The following is a 16,787-nucleotide window of genomic DNA, read 5'->3' on the forward strand; positions in this document are numbered from 1 at the left end:
AATGCACTCAAACCATATAGAGACCACAGCGGAAATACAGAAGCATGTGACTTGAGTGACAGCTCAAAGCCGTGCTAAATGCTGATGGCCTTTGAGCAACTTCTCAGTCAGTGTGTCTGCACACAGGAGATTGGAGAGTCTGGGGGTTCTGTAGACAGCACCCCTAACAGCAGCCCAGTCTCTCTTCTGAGAATGTATATTGTTTTTAAATTATATGTATTACCAGTATTATTAGTATGCCCGGCTAGCAATCAGTTAAGACACTGACACTTGTTATATTTTAAAATAGCCTTAGTTAACCTGGGGCAGGGCAGACATTAATCCTCTAAACTTCCCATAGTGGGGCAGGCATGGGATCCCGGTCTCAATCACACCATCTGCTTCTAATAACTTCTATCAAGCTACCTCCCATCCATAATCCCAAATATTTGCTCATGTTCTTCATCTGGGCTGAATCTCCTTCCACACCTGGCTTGTGCTTCTCTTCCATCTAACCCATGGCGGACTTCTCCTCCTCCTCGGGTCTTTTTCCTTCCTCCTCCTGGCAGTCTTTCTTCTTCTTCCCAGGATTCCTCTCTCTCTCTCTCTCTCTCTCTCTCTCTCTCTCTCTCTCTCTCTCTCTCTTTCTCTCTTTCTCCCTCTCTCTCTCTCTCTAAGCCCTACCTATCTCCTTTGCCCTGACCAGGTGGGATAGTTTTTTTTTATTAAGCAAAAGGTGAGTCTCAGAGATAGCAAGCAGTCATTAGCATCAAAATACACTAGACCACACTCCAATAAATGTATGTGCATCTCTTCGTCTTGTCTGCAGCCCACCCACTTCCCAGGCTTAGCTAAGCCTCACACTGTGGTCTGCACTAAGGATAGTTGACATCTCATCTCCATGCTATTCCCAGCCCGCCCTTCCGGCTCTGAAGGCATCAGGTGAGCCCTTCATCTTCCAAACCTCCATAACTGTCTCCTGGACCACCTCAAGGCGTTGCTCACCTAAGCCGGGATTCAGGGATGGCTTGGTGGGTCAGAACTTTTGCTGCCCAAGCATGAGGACTCAGATTTGGATAGCAGTGCTCACATAACTCCATCACTGTGGGGTATGGTGTAATTCATAGAACAGCGAAAGACCCTGTTCTAAAGGAATAAGACAGATACAGAGACAGAAAGACAGACAGAGAAACAGACAGAGATGGGGGAATGGGGTTAGGAAGGCTATGCATGACAGTGTGTGTTAAGCACAGGACATTCAAAATTTACTCTGGCCTTTAAAAGTGTATATACATCCTATTCTGCATAACACATACATACATACACACACACACACACACACACACAGAGAGAGAGAGAGAGAGAGAGAGAGAGAGAGAGAGAGAGAGATTTGAAAGACTTTGTTAGCTCTGAACTTGAAAACAACGAAAGTCTGTCAGTGACACTTAAGTGAACAAGAGTGTGGTGTGTGGCTGCTCCATTCAATTGTCTCAGTCAGATTAGGCTGCAGGGCTAGAACAGGGCGTGGGAAGACATCTGGGTTGCTGTAATGCTCTGTTTCTTGGCTGAGGCTCTGGGTTTACAGGTGATTTTTAATTTATAACAGTTCATCCAAGTGTATGCTGCATCTGTGTGCTTTTTGCACATTACTACAATTCAATAAAAATATTTTAAGGGGAAAATGCCTATTCATTTTGTGGCAGAATATTTAAGAAATGCCTGCTGTGTGGCAGAAATTTGAGGTCTGAGGAGATCTACCAAGGTGAAGGAGACCCTGCTCCAGGGCCCGGCAGCCCTGCAGAGCACACTCCCTCTCTCCCGTCTCCTTCCCTAAGCAGCAGATAAGATCAGGAGAAACTGCCCAGTTAGTGCTGGCTGTGACTTTAATTACTTATTGAACTAAGGGAACATACAACAGAGAGACTTTTCCTGGTCTTTGCAGCAGAAAGAGAGACTTCATTTTTATAATGAACTCTAAACTTAAAGCCACAGCCTTTTAAAACCTCCTCAAACTTATTTTCAAACAAGAGAAGAAAAGGTCATCAGATATAATTGCTGCAAAAGGGGAAAAATCCCTTCATTAAGAAACCTCTAACTGTCTTCAGGAATTCAGAATAAAAATGCTCACGTACAGGCATCCTTGCCCACTCGGGTGGAATTAAATCTGCTGAGAGGGCATTTGCCATCTGTGTCCTCGGACCTCAGACTCTGGTGAATGGACTCCCAGCAACTTAAATAAAGGACATTTTCGTGGCTCTCTGCGTGAGTCAATGGAAATGGTGTATCTTGTCACTCCATCCGTTATAATCCTGAAATTTGCAGAACACAAGAAGCATTAAAGTGGGGGATAGTATCGCCTTTCAATGCCAAAGATGGGAAAGAGAGTTAATGGGATCAATAAAGATACTCTTGCAGGCAAAATAGAAACACAGATGGGAAATGGTGGCAGAGCTGGCAAACTCGCCCGCCAGAGGGACTCCCGAAAGCCAGAGCTCTTCTACAGAGCCTGTGCGCCAGCGCGCTGCACCGCACCCCACGCGCCAAGCACAGCCGGTCTGGAGAGGCCAGGAGGTGCTAGGAGAATGCTGTTGAAGGTTTGGTGTAAAGAGTTATGCAATATTATCCATTTGTCAAATAGCTACAGGCTGCTTCAAAAGGTGGCCAGACAGCCTGACCTTCCACACCATCACAGAAGCAAATCTGTTGCACATGGCTGGATCCGACTAGTGTTCAAGACAAGGTGAGAGCTTCGATCTTCTCAGAGGTTAAGCAGGCTGGGTAGGGAAACGAAGCCGCTGTCATGGCGGGAATCACGACGCAAACATTGGGCTTCAAGTCAACTAATCACAAATATGTAAGTGACACCCAAACTGCAGGTGGGGAAACTGAGGCTGCTCCAACCCCCACATCATGTAATAAGGCCACCTCTACTACGAAAGAAGAATCCCACGCCTGACTGGGCTGTGGGTCACGTGACAGGAAGTCCTAAGTCAAAACCAGCCAATCAAGTCAAGCTGTGTGTGTGTGTGTGTGTGTGTGTGTGTGTGTGTGTGTGTGTATGCGTTCTTGTTGAAGTCCAAAAGGGAAAGGATGTAAGGTGAAACTCTTATTTTACTGAACTTCTCATCTAAATGAGACTGACAGTGCTTCAAATAATGGCACATACATAGAGCGAGAGTAAGTAAACCATCCTGGAAGTGATATAAATGGTTAAGGACCACTGCAGCTGGCAGCGTTTTTCCAGCTTTGAAAGCAGCTTACCTGGCTGCGGAGGGGAGTCAAACAGAAAAGAGGGCCAAAGGGAGAAAGACTAGTGGATTAGAGAGAAGGAAGGAAGGAAGGAAGGAAGGAAGGAAAGAAAAGAGGAAGATGGAAGAAAAGGAGAGGGAAGAAAGAGGAAAGAAGGAAGGATGAAGAAAAGAAATGGAAGGGAAGAGGAGAGGGAAAGAAGGAAGAAGGAAGGTGGGGAGGGGAGGGAAGGAGGGAGGGAGGGAAGACAGGCTGAGAGAAGCAGGAGGAGGAGAGAGCACCAGCATTGGGGCGGAGGGATGATGGGACGCGGGGGGGGGGGGGGGGGGGGGGGGAGGTGGCGAGACATGAGAAGAAGAGAGTTGCAGCCTGTGCAGGCTGCGCCCTGGTTGGATTTCCGTTCGGTATTGTTTCCTCCTTCTCTCGTTCCAACTAGCCCCTCAGAGATTTGCGTCGGGATGGAACTTGCATCTTCTCGCTAATTTTCTTTTTGATATTTTAATTTATTGCGTTTTCATTGGGGCCGCTTTCCCTTTAAGGCATTGTAATTAATGGGCCGGTCTAATTTCCTCTGAGACTGTCTTAATTGCGGTAATTCTCACTTCTGTCTCCTCGGGATCCCTGTTGGCGGGCTTCATCTGCATTCGCGTTCTGAAGGCCTGAGTTATAAACAGATGTCAGTATGGAGAGAGAGTCCGCCCTCCCTCCTCACCACAGGGCCGCTGGGTGGAGCTTCAGGGCTCTGCCTACCTTTTAACATCTCATTTAGCATTGAGATCTCTCAATCTTTCCTGTAGTGAGATTTTTATGACTTCCCACTGAGGGTGGGCTGTGCTTTTTTCTTAAGTAAGCATAGTGTTTTAATAATTCCTTCCTTGGGTACATTTCAAGATACTTTTATTTTACTTTAGAAGAAAATAGTGTTTATAGAGTAAGACCCAAGTTTATAGAAAGAACAAAGGGTACCCAGGGACACAGAAATAATAGTGGGTACATTCTTCACCCAGGAATATAAAGAGGGTGCCACAGGGTTAAGGGACCTACCCTTCCCCAGACCCCAAGCCCCAGGAGATCGTGAACTGTGCAAAATTCGATTTTCACTGCAATGTTGACATTTTAAAGAATGTTATAAATAGTGGCTTTTGAGTCTAGTTTGAGGCTATTTCTATTCCTTTAGTTGTTTGGACCTATTTCTGAGTATGTGTATGCTTTTATATAGTCTGTCGTCAGTTCACATTTTCCTGTATTTATAGCATTTTACTCCCCATCACACACCACGATGTCCTTCTTAAGAAACATGCACCAGTGACCACATCCCCTGGATGGGGAGGCCTGGTGGCACTCAGAGGAAGGATAGCAGGCTACCAAGAAGAGACTTGATACCCTATGAGCATATACAGGGGGAGGAGGTCCCCCTTAGTCACAGTCATAGGGGAGAGGTGTAGAGGGAAAGTGGGAGGGAGGGAGGAATGGGAGGATACAAGGGATGGGATAATAATTGAGATGTAATATAAATAAATTAATAAAACATTTTAAAAAGAAAGAAAGAAAGAAAGACGCACCAGCTGCGGAGGCACAAAGGAAGAAGCCAGAGCCAACCATGAAGGGTTCTAAACAAGATATCTGGTACCTGGGGTCCCTTCCTCCTTACCACACACAGGCAAGAGAGAAGGGGCCAGATCAGAACGAGAGAGAGCTCAGCCTCCTCTGCCCTGTCCCTGCACAATGACGTCGCCTTGCTGAACCTCCCTTAGTTTAGTTCTAAACTGGGCTTACTACACCTATCTCAAGTGAGAACTGTGAGAATTAAGTTAGTAAACTGCTGTGCTCGGAGTGACACCCAGAACCCATGTATTGCTTGTGTATTTGCCAACATCCTCCTTCATCTGCAACTCTTCCCCCTCCTCCTCATCCTCCACCTCCTCATCCTCCACCTCCTCATCCTCCCCCTCATCCCCTTCCTCTTCCTCTTCCTCCCCCTCCTCCTCCTTCTCCCTCCAAATGTCATGTCCACGCTTAAAAAACATATTTGGCATAACCAGGGGCCCCCTTCTCACCTTTCCTCTCTGCTCTACCCTGTTCTTAATCAGGTTCCTACAACAGAGCTTTGTGCTTCTCTCTTGGAGGATCCGAACAGCTGCTCACACCCACATGGTCCTCCCTAGATGCTCCATGTGGGAACACAGGTGACAGCTGGTGCCTGCAAATTCAGTCACTCTTGCTGATAGCCTAAGGTCGTGTGTTTGTGCAATGCTGGATGAAACCCAGGGCTTCTTGCATGTTGGGCAAGTACTCTGCCCACTGAGTCTCAGCACACACACACACACACACACACACACACACACACACACGCACGCACGCACACACACACACACACACACATCCCCAACCCCAGCCCAAGGATATACTTTGTGTTATTTCCTCTGGTCATCTATTTCTGTTAGATAGTTTTTACTTCACCAACATCATTAGAACACTTTTCATGCAGTAAAATACATATAAAAGTTGCCATCTTGAGGCTATTGTGAGCAAGTCAGTGGCGTCACATACATCCACAATGCCCTATAGTATCATCAACATCTGTTTCCAGGACTCCCCCCTTCTGCAAAATTAAAACTGTCCCCGGTAAATGATGCCCATTTCCTCACTCATCAGCCCCACCCTACTTTCTGTTTTCGAAATTCTGAAAAAGTGGGGAAGAGCCTTGAACTCACTGGCAGAGAAGGCAACTTCCTAAACAAAACACCAACAACTCAGGCTGTAAGGTCGACAATTATTAAATGGGAACTCATAAAAAGCCTCTATAAAGTGAAGAACACTGCCAACAGAACAAAATGGTAGCCTACAGACTGGGAGAAGATCTTCACCTACCCTACGTGCAACACAGGACTAATATCCAAAATATATAAAGAACTCAAGAAACTAAATACCAACAAACCAAATAATCCAATTAAAAATGGGGTACAGAGCTAAACAAAGAACTCTCAACAGAGGAATATCAAATGGCCAAAAAGCACTTAAAGAAATGTCCAATGTTCAATGTCCTTAGTCATCAGAGAAACATAAATCAAAACAGCTCTGAGATTCCTCTTACACCCATCACATGGTTAAGATTAAAAAAAAAAATTCAAGTGACAGCACATCCTGGAGAGGATGGGAGAAAAGGGAACACTCCTTCATTGCTGGTGGGAGTACAAACTTACACAACCACTTTAGAAATCAATTTGGTGCTTTCTCAGAAAACCGGGAATAGCTTTACCTCAGGACCCAGCTATACCACTCCTGAGCATATAACAGAAATGCTCCACCCACAACAAGGACATATGCTCAACTATGTTCATAGTAGCTTTATTTTTTTTTAAGATTTATTTATTTTATGTATATGGGTGCTCTGCCTTCATGTACACTTGCATGCCAGAAAAGGGAATCAGATCTCAGTATAGATATTTGTGAGCCACCATGTTGTTGCTGGGAATTGAACTCAGGACCTCTGGAAAAGCAGATGGTGCTGTTAACTACTGAGCTTTTGCATTCTACTTTCCTTCAAGGGCTTCATTGACTTATGTTTTAATTGTGTGTGTGTGTGTGTGTGTGTGTGTGTGTGTGTGTGTGTGTGTGTATGTGTGTGTGTGTGTGTGTTGTATGCACACACATGCAGAGACCAGAAGGGGACATTAGGATCTTGGTCTGTTACTCCCCATCTTATGCCCTTGAGACAGGATCTCTTACTGAATGTGAAGTGACAGGGTGGCCAGCAAACCTCACCCGTCTACCCTAGCACTGGGGTTATAGGTGCATATGCAGCCACACCCGGCCTTTTATAAAACGTGGGTGCTAGGGATTCGAACACGGGCCCTCCTGCCTCTCTACCAAATCTCTCTCCCCTTGAGCCGTCTCCCCAGGCTCAGGTCTTACATTTCAGCCTCTGATACTCTGAATTGTTTGCATGTGACATTAGTTACCTCACACTCTTTCACGCGATCATTTGTCAAAAATACTGTTATTTCCCTATTAATGGGTATTGTCAGCCTGGGTCAAAATCTTCTCACCAGGGCCAGCAAGATGGTTCAGCAAGGGAAGGTGCTTGCGCCACAAGCCTGAAGACCTTAGTGTCCTTCCTGGAGCCCATAGAAAGGAGAAAGGAGAAAACCAACTCACAATGTGCTCCTCTGAATTTCATATCCAAGCACATGCCTAGGAACACATGAGTGCACATGCATGCACTCGCGCGCGCGCACACGCACACACACATTCACACAACAAAACTTTCTGAACACGTTTGCAATGACCTCTCTTGAGTATTGTAACCCTTGATCTAACTGTCTGTCTTTACATCAGTGCTATGGTCTTGAGTTCAGAATATTTAAGTCCTCTTGTCATTATCTGCTGCTTTGTTTTGTTTTGAAAATGGGGTCTCACTCCATAGCCCAGGCTGGCCTTGAATTCCGGGTCCTCCTGCCTCAGTCTCCCCAGCGCTTGTGTCACAGAGGTACATTACCACGCTCAGCCTCATTGCATTCTTTCACAATGCCATCTTGGCTATTTGTCATCATTCGAGGTTATATATGTACTGTGAGATGACATTTTCCTAGTTTTCAAAAAAAAAATAGAAAACTATTTTGGGGATTCTGGTAATTTTCTTTTTACTTTAACTTAAAAACTTATCTTGAAATATCTTTGTGATCACAGGAAGTTGGCAAAGCAGTAAAGAAACATCCTGTGCACCCTTGCTTCACTTCCTGTGGTGGCACTTCTTGTGAGTGACTATAATCGTGATGCTTGCTTGTCAGCCTCACTGCATTTGGAATCAACTAAAGCAGGCTGTGAGCAATCTTGTGAGAGACTTTCTTGAAGACATGATGGGGTGGGGCAACCCTAAGTGTGGTCAGCAGCTGCTGATGCCAGCCTTGTCAGAGGATGTGGGAGAGCAAGCCTTGGCCTACATCCGTGAATCCAGTCATGGCTCTATGGTCACAGCAGATGGGGAGAAGGCTTAGAAGGCAGCATGCACACCTGCTGAGAGTTCAGGAGCCTCCATGTTGAAATGAGGCACATTCCCCCAAAGGACTGGTTGCAACTAGGACCCCTGGAAGTCACGCTTTGTATGTTCCATAGTGCGTTTCATATGTTGCCTGTCCCTCGTGAATACTTCAAGTGATCCCTCTTGCTAGATTTTGAAGCTGAAATGACCCAAACCCTGTGTTTTCAGTAAGCCTTGGTTTAATACCTACACCAGGGCATTGCAAATCCCTGGGAACTGAATGTGATGGAATATATGCACATAAAAGTGTCCCCTCTGGGCTTGGAGCATGGACACTGTCTGGAGGGAGCATGGACATCTATTTTCTAAAGATAAGACTGAATGAGACATCAGGTTTCTCTGACAAGACGGAAGCAAAAGAAGGAAAGCATCCAGAGAGAAGAAACTACAAACACGAGGGAAGATCTATGTTTGAGAAAATTAAAAGCCCATTAAATCTTCAAAGGAGGGTCTGGAGGTGGCCACCAGCATCATGCAGGACGTTGCTTCATAAAAGAGCCGGCTTCAGCAGGTGGCATCAACTGCTTCCAGAGCTCAGAGGCACTGTCCCAGTCAGGGTTTTTGTTACTGCAGCGGAACACCATGACAGAGGCGACATGGGGAGGAAAGGATTTATTCAGCTTCCACATCACTGTTCATCATTAAAGGAAGTCAGGACAGGATCTCAAGTAGGGCAAAGACCTGGAGGCAGGAGCTGATGCAGAGGCCGTGGAGGCGTGCTGCTTACTGGCTTGCTCCTCATGAATTGCTTGGCCTGCTTTCTTATAGAACCCAGGACCACCAGCCCAGGGATGACACCACTGAACATGGGCTGGGCCCTCCACAGCAATCACTCATTAAGAAAATACCCTACAGGGCTATACAGAGAAAACCTGTCTTTAAAAGAAGAAAGAAAGGAAGAAAAAGAAAAAGAAAACATCCTACAGGATTGCCTACAACAACATCTTATGGATACATTTTCTCAATTGAGGCTCCTTCCTCTCTGATGACTCTAGTTTGTACCAACATAAAACCAGCCATTACAAGCAGGGAGTAATTTTTCATAAATACCCATCCACACTAGGCCAAAGCAACAATATTAGCAGCTGTGGGTTTGATAGCTCTCCTGTCTGTCCTGTCTGCTGGAAAGGATGCAGCTTATATAGATGTGTGCACATGAGTCATACAAAGGTAATAAATGACTGTTCTATCATGTGTTTTGAGATGAAGTGTATACTGTCAGTATGTGCATCTCACTATTAATGTGATATCCTTTTATTGGAAGAGCATAAATTTCATAATTCCTTATTTAAAGGTTTCATACATATTCTGTTTAATTTAATGCCAAATTACAATGTGATTTTGATGAGAAGTGACGTTTTCAATTTCATTTTCCAGTGTTATCGTCAATATGTAAAACTGCAAATGATGTCTTAACTGTGCATCTTGAAATCATGCTAACCCATTTTATTGACTATAGCAGCAGCTTAGAGCTTGCTTAGTATTTTTTTTTATCTAATCATTTCATCTGCAAATAGAATAACTGTTATTTCATTTCCTTTCCTTGACTTAGTAAAATGGCTAGTACTTCTAGTACAGTGCTTTAGTCCAGGCCTGGAAAGAGCCCCTACCTCCTCTACTGAAGTGTGTTCCGTCTTCTACTCTTACATGTGACCTTTATCTGAAGACTTTTCAGAGTCACCTTATTAATTATACTCTTCATAATTCTGAGTTGATTTTTTTTATTATGAGTGTCTGTTGACTTTTACTAGAAGTTTTCTTCATAGCTGATAAAATAGTTGTATTTTTTATCCTTATTTTGTTAACATAGTGAATTACATTGGTGAGGGTTTTTTTTTTTACTGATATTAATAAACTACTTGGTAGTGATATATTCTAATTTTTGGTTGAGTGTACTAAAATACATCAAATAGGTTTTGTTCAAGTAATCATTCCCAGAGAATAATAAACTATATGTATATTTTCAATATCTCTATCAAGTGTTGCTATGAAGTTTTCTCTATTCACAAAACTTGAAAGTTGAAAGTATCCTGCCCTCTATTTTCTAACAAGTTGCTATGACAGAGTTGTTATTCTCCTCACAAATTTTTAATAGCATCCTTGGGTGTCACAGATGGAAGAGCACCCTAGCACCAGAAAAAAAATGAGAGAAAACTTTATAGAAGTCATTAGTAAAATAAATGGCCTGAGCATTTTGTTTGTTTGGTTTCATGAGTTTTTGTTTGTTTTTAAGATGCTTTATAAATGTAAGTCATGGGTGGATGTAAGTGGCACACACTTTTCATCTCAGCTCGGAGAGTCAGAAGCAGGTAGACTTCTGTGAGTTCAAGGCCAGCCTGGGCTACAGAGGTAGTGTTAGGGATACCTTTTCAAAAAAGGAAAAAATAAAGAAAGGGAAAAAAAAGGAAAAGAAAGAAAAGGAAAGAGACCCAGCCCCACTTTTTTGGGGCCAGGCATGAGTCTAAAAGGAATTCCAGCTCACTGTTGATAGAAGTCAGGCCTGGAGTTGCCTGTCAGGAGCTTTCAAGCAGAAACCATGGGGGATTTCTGTTCACTGGCTCGCCCGCGGCCTCTCTTTCAGCCAGCTCTCTTATACAGCCCAGGCCCACCTAGAGACGATACTCCCCAGTGGACTGGGTCCTCCTATGTTAATTAGCAATGAAGAAAACGCCCCCAGAGTTATGCCCAGGCCCATCAGATGGGGTACTTCTTCAACTGAGGTTTCCTCTTCTTAGGTATGTGAAGATGACAACCAAATTAGCCATCAGAACAGCCACTGGTCGGCATGCCCCACCAGGCCTGCTTGATTTTGATTTGGTTCAACTCAACCACTGATTGCTGAGTATCTGCGTCCCAGGCTCTGGGTGAGGCAGTGCGGTGACTGCAGAATCCCATGATGCCCCTGTCCTGCTGGACCTTCTGTTTCCGGGTTTCCATGGCCAACTCCTGGAGCCGCCGGGAGATCCATGGCTCTACCTAGTGTAACTAGTGCCCTGCTTATTGTTTTAGTGTGTTCTTGTGAGAATGGGCTTGCTCAAGAACGGGTTCTGTGTGCTTGTCGTGTTTCTAGCACCATGAGGCTCAGACATGGGGGGGGAGAGGAAAAGAGGGGGGACTGGTAAACGTGTAATAAATGAATGATCTCCTGCTGAGCCCATCAGCTGTGGTCAGAAGAGACGAACCCCTGCCTCACAAACTCGTGTGTGTGTGTGTAGGTGTGTGTAGGTGTGTGTGTAGGTGTGTGTAGGTGTGTGTGGAGGTGTGTGTGTGTGTAGGTGTGTGTAGGTGTGTGTGTGTATGTGTGTGTGTGTGTAGGTGTGTGTGTGTAGATGTGCATGTGTAGTGTAAATGTGTGTTTGTTGTATAGTGCATGTGTATGTGTAAATTTTTTACATGTAAGTGTGTTTTTGTGTGTATGTTGTATATGTGTATATATGTTTATGTGTGTGTGAGAAAGAGAAAGAGAAGAGGAAGATGAGGAGGAAGAAAAAAAGAAGGAGAAGAAGAAGAAGGGAAGGAAAGAAGGAAGGAAGGAAGGAAGGAAGGAGGAAGGAAGGAAGGGAGGAAGGGAGGGAGGGAGGAAGGAACACAGGTGCATGTAGAATGCCAGAGCTCACAACCTCAAGTGTCTTCCTTTATTGACTCCCACCTCATGCTTTGTGACAGGCTTTGTCACTGGACACAGAGCGCTCACTGATTTGGCTCGACTGACTAACTAGTAAGTGTCCCAGCGTCCAGCTGTCTCTGCCTTGGGACTGCAGACGCACACGAGCACACCCAACCTCCACATGGTCCTCATATTTACACATTAGGCATTTTAATCTGAGCCTTTTCCGTCCCCTCCACAATCACTCTGCACTCAGCGGCTCATTGCCTTATTGGTTCTTTCCTGCACCATGCAGTGCTCTTTTGTACAAGCCGAGCGAGCACTCCAGCCCCTGGGGGAATTGTGTGCCACACTCAGCGACTCCCTCCCCAGAGAGGATATGAGATACTTGGCCATTTTCTTCACCATCATCCTGCTTTGCCCTGAATTGAGCTGCTCTCCACTCCGCATTGTTCCCCCTGCTCAAAAGTGATGAACATCCCTGAAACTAACTCGGTGTTATTTGCAAATGAATCTACAGAGGAGCCAAATTGCACAGGACCGAAGTGGGCTCTGGCAGCAGCTTGGGGAAAAAAAAAAAAAAACAACCCACATGTTTCAAGGTACCAAGCACAAGGAATTTATCCAATTTAATTTTCAGGTAGGTCTATAAAATTAATAAGTCTTCTGACTGAAAAGCATAATTAAACCAGCAGTGACTGTGGATGAGGGAAGGAAGTGGCATGCTAGGCCTGGAACATCGCTTTGCAACCAAATGGCCCATACCAAGAAAACAAATTATTAATGCAGCCTTATTTCTTGAGAATATTCTGAGAAACACCAGTGCCTCGGCTGCTCTGCATAATCGCTGTGAGTGTATGAGCCGCAGGCACAGCTGGAGCAAACAGTGGTTCCCACAGCCCAGGAGCCGGGAGAGGGCCGCCACTCTCCACATACAGAGGAGGTTGTTTGAATCAAACCAAAAACCCACCCTTGGCGGACATTGTTAGTCGTCTTCTAAGCCAGCTCTCCTACCTAACTGAATCTTGATTTCTATTTAGGGATTGTAGATCCAGGAAGATGTGTTCAGTCTGTTTTATCAACTTATGCATATGCATGCCTCCGTAGCGGTCTGTTTGTCCAGCCATCTTCCGCAGATGGTGTCTTATCTTTTCGTATCTCCCGCACCTAGCACAGGATCGTGTGCTTCAGAAGAACTGCATAAATATTTATGGGATCAGTCCGAGCTTCTTAGCACAGGAGATAAAGTGGTGAACAAGACAGAAGAATATCTGCCCTTGTGGTCCATGCACTCAGCCTGGAAGACTCAGTAAACAAAAGTCCCAGATAGGAGCTTATAAAGTTGAGAAATGCTGGAAAGGATAATCATAACACATGGGTGAAGACGTGTGTGTGTGTGTGTGTGTGTGTGTGTGTGTGTGTGTGTGTGTGTATGTGTGTGTGTGTGTCAGTGTGTGTGTCTGTGTCTGTGTGTCAATGTGTGTCTGTGTGTGTGTCTGTGTCTATGTGTCTGTGTGTGTGTCTTTGTGTCTCTGTGTGTATCTGTGTGTTTGTATGTGTGTGTCTGTGTGTCTGTCAGGGTGTGTATGTCCGTGTCTGTGTGCGTCTGTGTGTGTTTGTGTGTGTCTGTGTGTGTCAGCGTGTGTCAGTGTGTGGATCTGTCTGTGTCTGTGTGTCTGTGTCTGTGTGTGTCTATGTGTCTGTGTGTGTGTGTCTGTCAGGGTGTGTATGTCTGTGTCTGTGTGCGTCTGTGTGTGTTTGTGTGTGTCTGTGTGTGTCAGTGTGTGTATCTATCTGTGTCTGTGTGTCTGTCTGTGTGTATGGTTTGTCTGTATCAGTGTGTGTATCTGTGTGTGTATGTCTCTGTGTGTCTGTGTGTGTCTGTGCGTGTCTGTCTGGGTGCGTGTGTCTGTATCTGTGTGTATTTGTATGTCTGTGTCTATGTGTGTCTGTGTCTCTGTGGGTCAGTGTGAGTGTGTGTTTGTGTCTGTGTGTGAGTCTGTGAATATGATTGCATACATGTAGATGAAAGAGGACAGCTTTAGAAGCCAGTTTTCTCCTTCTACCTTGCAGAGTTTGCAGCAAAAACTGTCACCATTTGCTCAGGCTTTGCGTTGCAGGCTAAGTGACTCACAAGCTTCTGGGTGATTCTCCCATCTCCCCATAGGGGTCCTGGGATTAGAGATGAAGAGCACCACCTCACCCATCCTTTTACATGAATTCTGGGGATCAAACTCAAGTTCTCAGGTCTGCATAGAAAGCACTTTCGCTGCAGGACAGAGGTGGTGGTACTCAGCTATAATCCTGCCAGCCCTGAAGACATTTTTTGTTGAGATTTTTAAGGGAACACCATGAGAGGAATTGTGTATTTCCAAAAAGCTTGAAGAAAACCACTGTGATGTACTGCAGTGAGGAGGAAGAGAGGAGGAGGAAGAAAATGAAGAGGACGAGGAGGAAGAGGAGGAGGAGGAAGAGGAGGAGGAAGAGGTGGATGGCTGGGGCCAAAAAAGGGAGAGCTCAGAAGACTATGGAACTTTTTAAAATAAACAGAGTCCTAGGCTCTGTTCCAGGACAAGATGGCAGCATGGGTCAGGCAGTGTCCTTTGTGCTGGGAGAAACAGGCAATCTGAGGGAGGCTGAGAAGTTGCCCTGGGAAAGATTTGGTAACAGCTAGAAAGCAGCTGGTGTGAACAAGTGAATTGCTGTCTGGCAGGCAGGCCAGTCTCTCTACCTTCATCCTCTCACTCAGCTACCTTCTACCTCCCTACGGGCACCATGCAGCCTCTGAAAACAGATGCCAACCTCTTCAGCTCCAGCAAACCTGCCTGCGGGAACAAGGTCAAAGGGCTGCCTTTTCCTCCAGGAAAATCAATGGAGTTCATAAACCCAAAGAGAGAATAGCAACCCTGCACACCTTCTGCCCCCATGCCTGTCTCTGCAGAGGGCAGAGATTAAATCCCGGCTGGGGAGGAAATGCACATTGGGCCATTTGCAACCTTTGACCTGGAAGATGCCACCTAGCCTCCCCTCAGGTCGCAGCAGCACCTGGACTGTGTAAACACTCTTGACCTCTTGCTAAAGCTTGGGGCTCAGGTGCTGTGATCTCCTCCACCCTAAGGCCAGTCAAGACACCCGGTGAGGACTCTGAGACCTGAACCTGGCAGCACTTATTTAAATAAAAGCCTTGCAAGTAGCTGCTTCCTGCTCCTTAGGATTGAGGGGCACACTGCTAGCTTTTATGTGGTCTGTTTGCAGACACAGGTTTGTTTAACAATGCTAAATGAATGCACACTCTAAGGCTCAGCAGGACACATAACCTCCCATATGTTCTTGAAAAGCATGCCAGCCCTCGCCAACACCTTACCCAGGAGTCCAGTGACTGGCTCTGCTTGCCTTCCTTCCCACGTCATCATTTGCTCTTCCTAGAGCCGAGAGTGTGACCTGTCACTGTTGACCAGTTAGGAGTCATGGTGTGGAGGGGCTCAGCTTCATCTCTCTCCAGCTGAGTGACCCTGGACGGTCACTTAACCTCTCTGAGCCCTACCCACACCACTCCCTATCTTGCAATTTGTCTTTGTCCCTCCGTGGTTGTTATGGAGATTGGACGGAGCATTTTCAAGACAGCTTCAACCTTGGCATTTGATTAGCTTCCCAGACTGTTGAGTGCTGTCGTGATTCCTGCTGGATGACCACCTCACAGAACTGTCTCCAGGGAAGTAGTGCAGCGTGTTAAATGGGTGCTTGGATGGCAACGCCATCAACAAGGACAGTGATCTATACTTGCTGGAGGTTCAAGCACCAGAGACTGTCCCTGCTGCTCCTGAGCTCCTCCCGTTCTCACAGCGACCTTGGAAAGTACCACAAATAATGTCCCCAACTTAATACAAGGAAGCTAATCGTAATTCGACCCGCCCATGGTTGGTCTGCAGTTCCTATCTGCCAGGAATGCTCAGCCCAGATGACTCCAACAGTCTTTGCTGGTTGCCTAGGCCAACCAAACAGGTAGACAATCACGTAACTAGCCTTGAGTATGAGTAAAACTCGTGCAAATATTCAATTTCCTGGAGCAAAAGGAAGCAGATGAAACCTGTGTTTACCTGAGCTCAGGCAAGTGAACGAAAAACGCCTCACTGGCCACCAGGCACCTGCTTAGGTACTGTTAGGGTGAAAAGGGCTGTGCTAAGGTGTGAAGGCAAGTGGTCATCTGAGTCCCCTGCATCACTATTGTCCCCTCGGCTGTTTCAGTGAAGCGCCTGCATATTGGTTCCTGCATGAATGATTGTAAGGTGACCCAGTGACTCCAGAATGAGGCCCTCAAGCTCTGGGCCAGCTTTGAAGTAGGCAAAAGTCTTGTAGACACGGAACAATCCATTCTTGCACTTGAAAAATAGACTATAGGTGCCTGAGCCCTGGTTCTCCAGTCTAGGCATACACTGCGCCTTGTGATCACTCCCGTTCTTGAAGGAGGCAGTCTACAAGGAGAAGTGCGTCCATTGCTGCTGAATGTGCCAGAGCAAGTGCAGGAAGCAGAAGACAGAGGAGGCCTAGAACGGGTGGTGCCATGGCTAATGCTGCTGGTCAACCTGAAGGGTTCTAGAATCACATAGGAGACAAACTTCTGAGTATCATGTGACCTGGGCTTGGTGGCAACCTCCTATAATTCCAATGTGTTAGGAGGTGAGGTAGGAGTCCCAGGTTAAAGGTCATCCTTGGCTATATCGTGAGTTGGAAGCCAGTCTGGAATGTAGGTTAGCCTGTACTCAGGGGCAGGGGGAAGGAGAACACATGCGACGTGAAGAGCAGGCATGCTTCATCCTGGGCACGAGCGGAGTTAGAGCAGGAGTCTGTTTAGTGATCAGTGGACAGGCCTTGTTGATGAGTCAGAAGATGCAGGTGAGAAAAATAGGAGGC

This window comes from Acomys minous (assembly GCF_964271855.1).
Source record: "Acomys minous genome assembly, chromosome: 2".
Lineage (NCBI taxonomy): Eukaryota > Metazoa > Chordata > Mammalia > Rodentia > Muridae > Acomys > Acomys minous.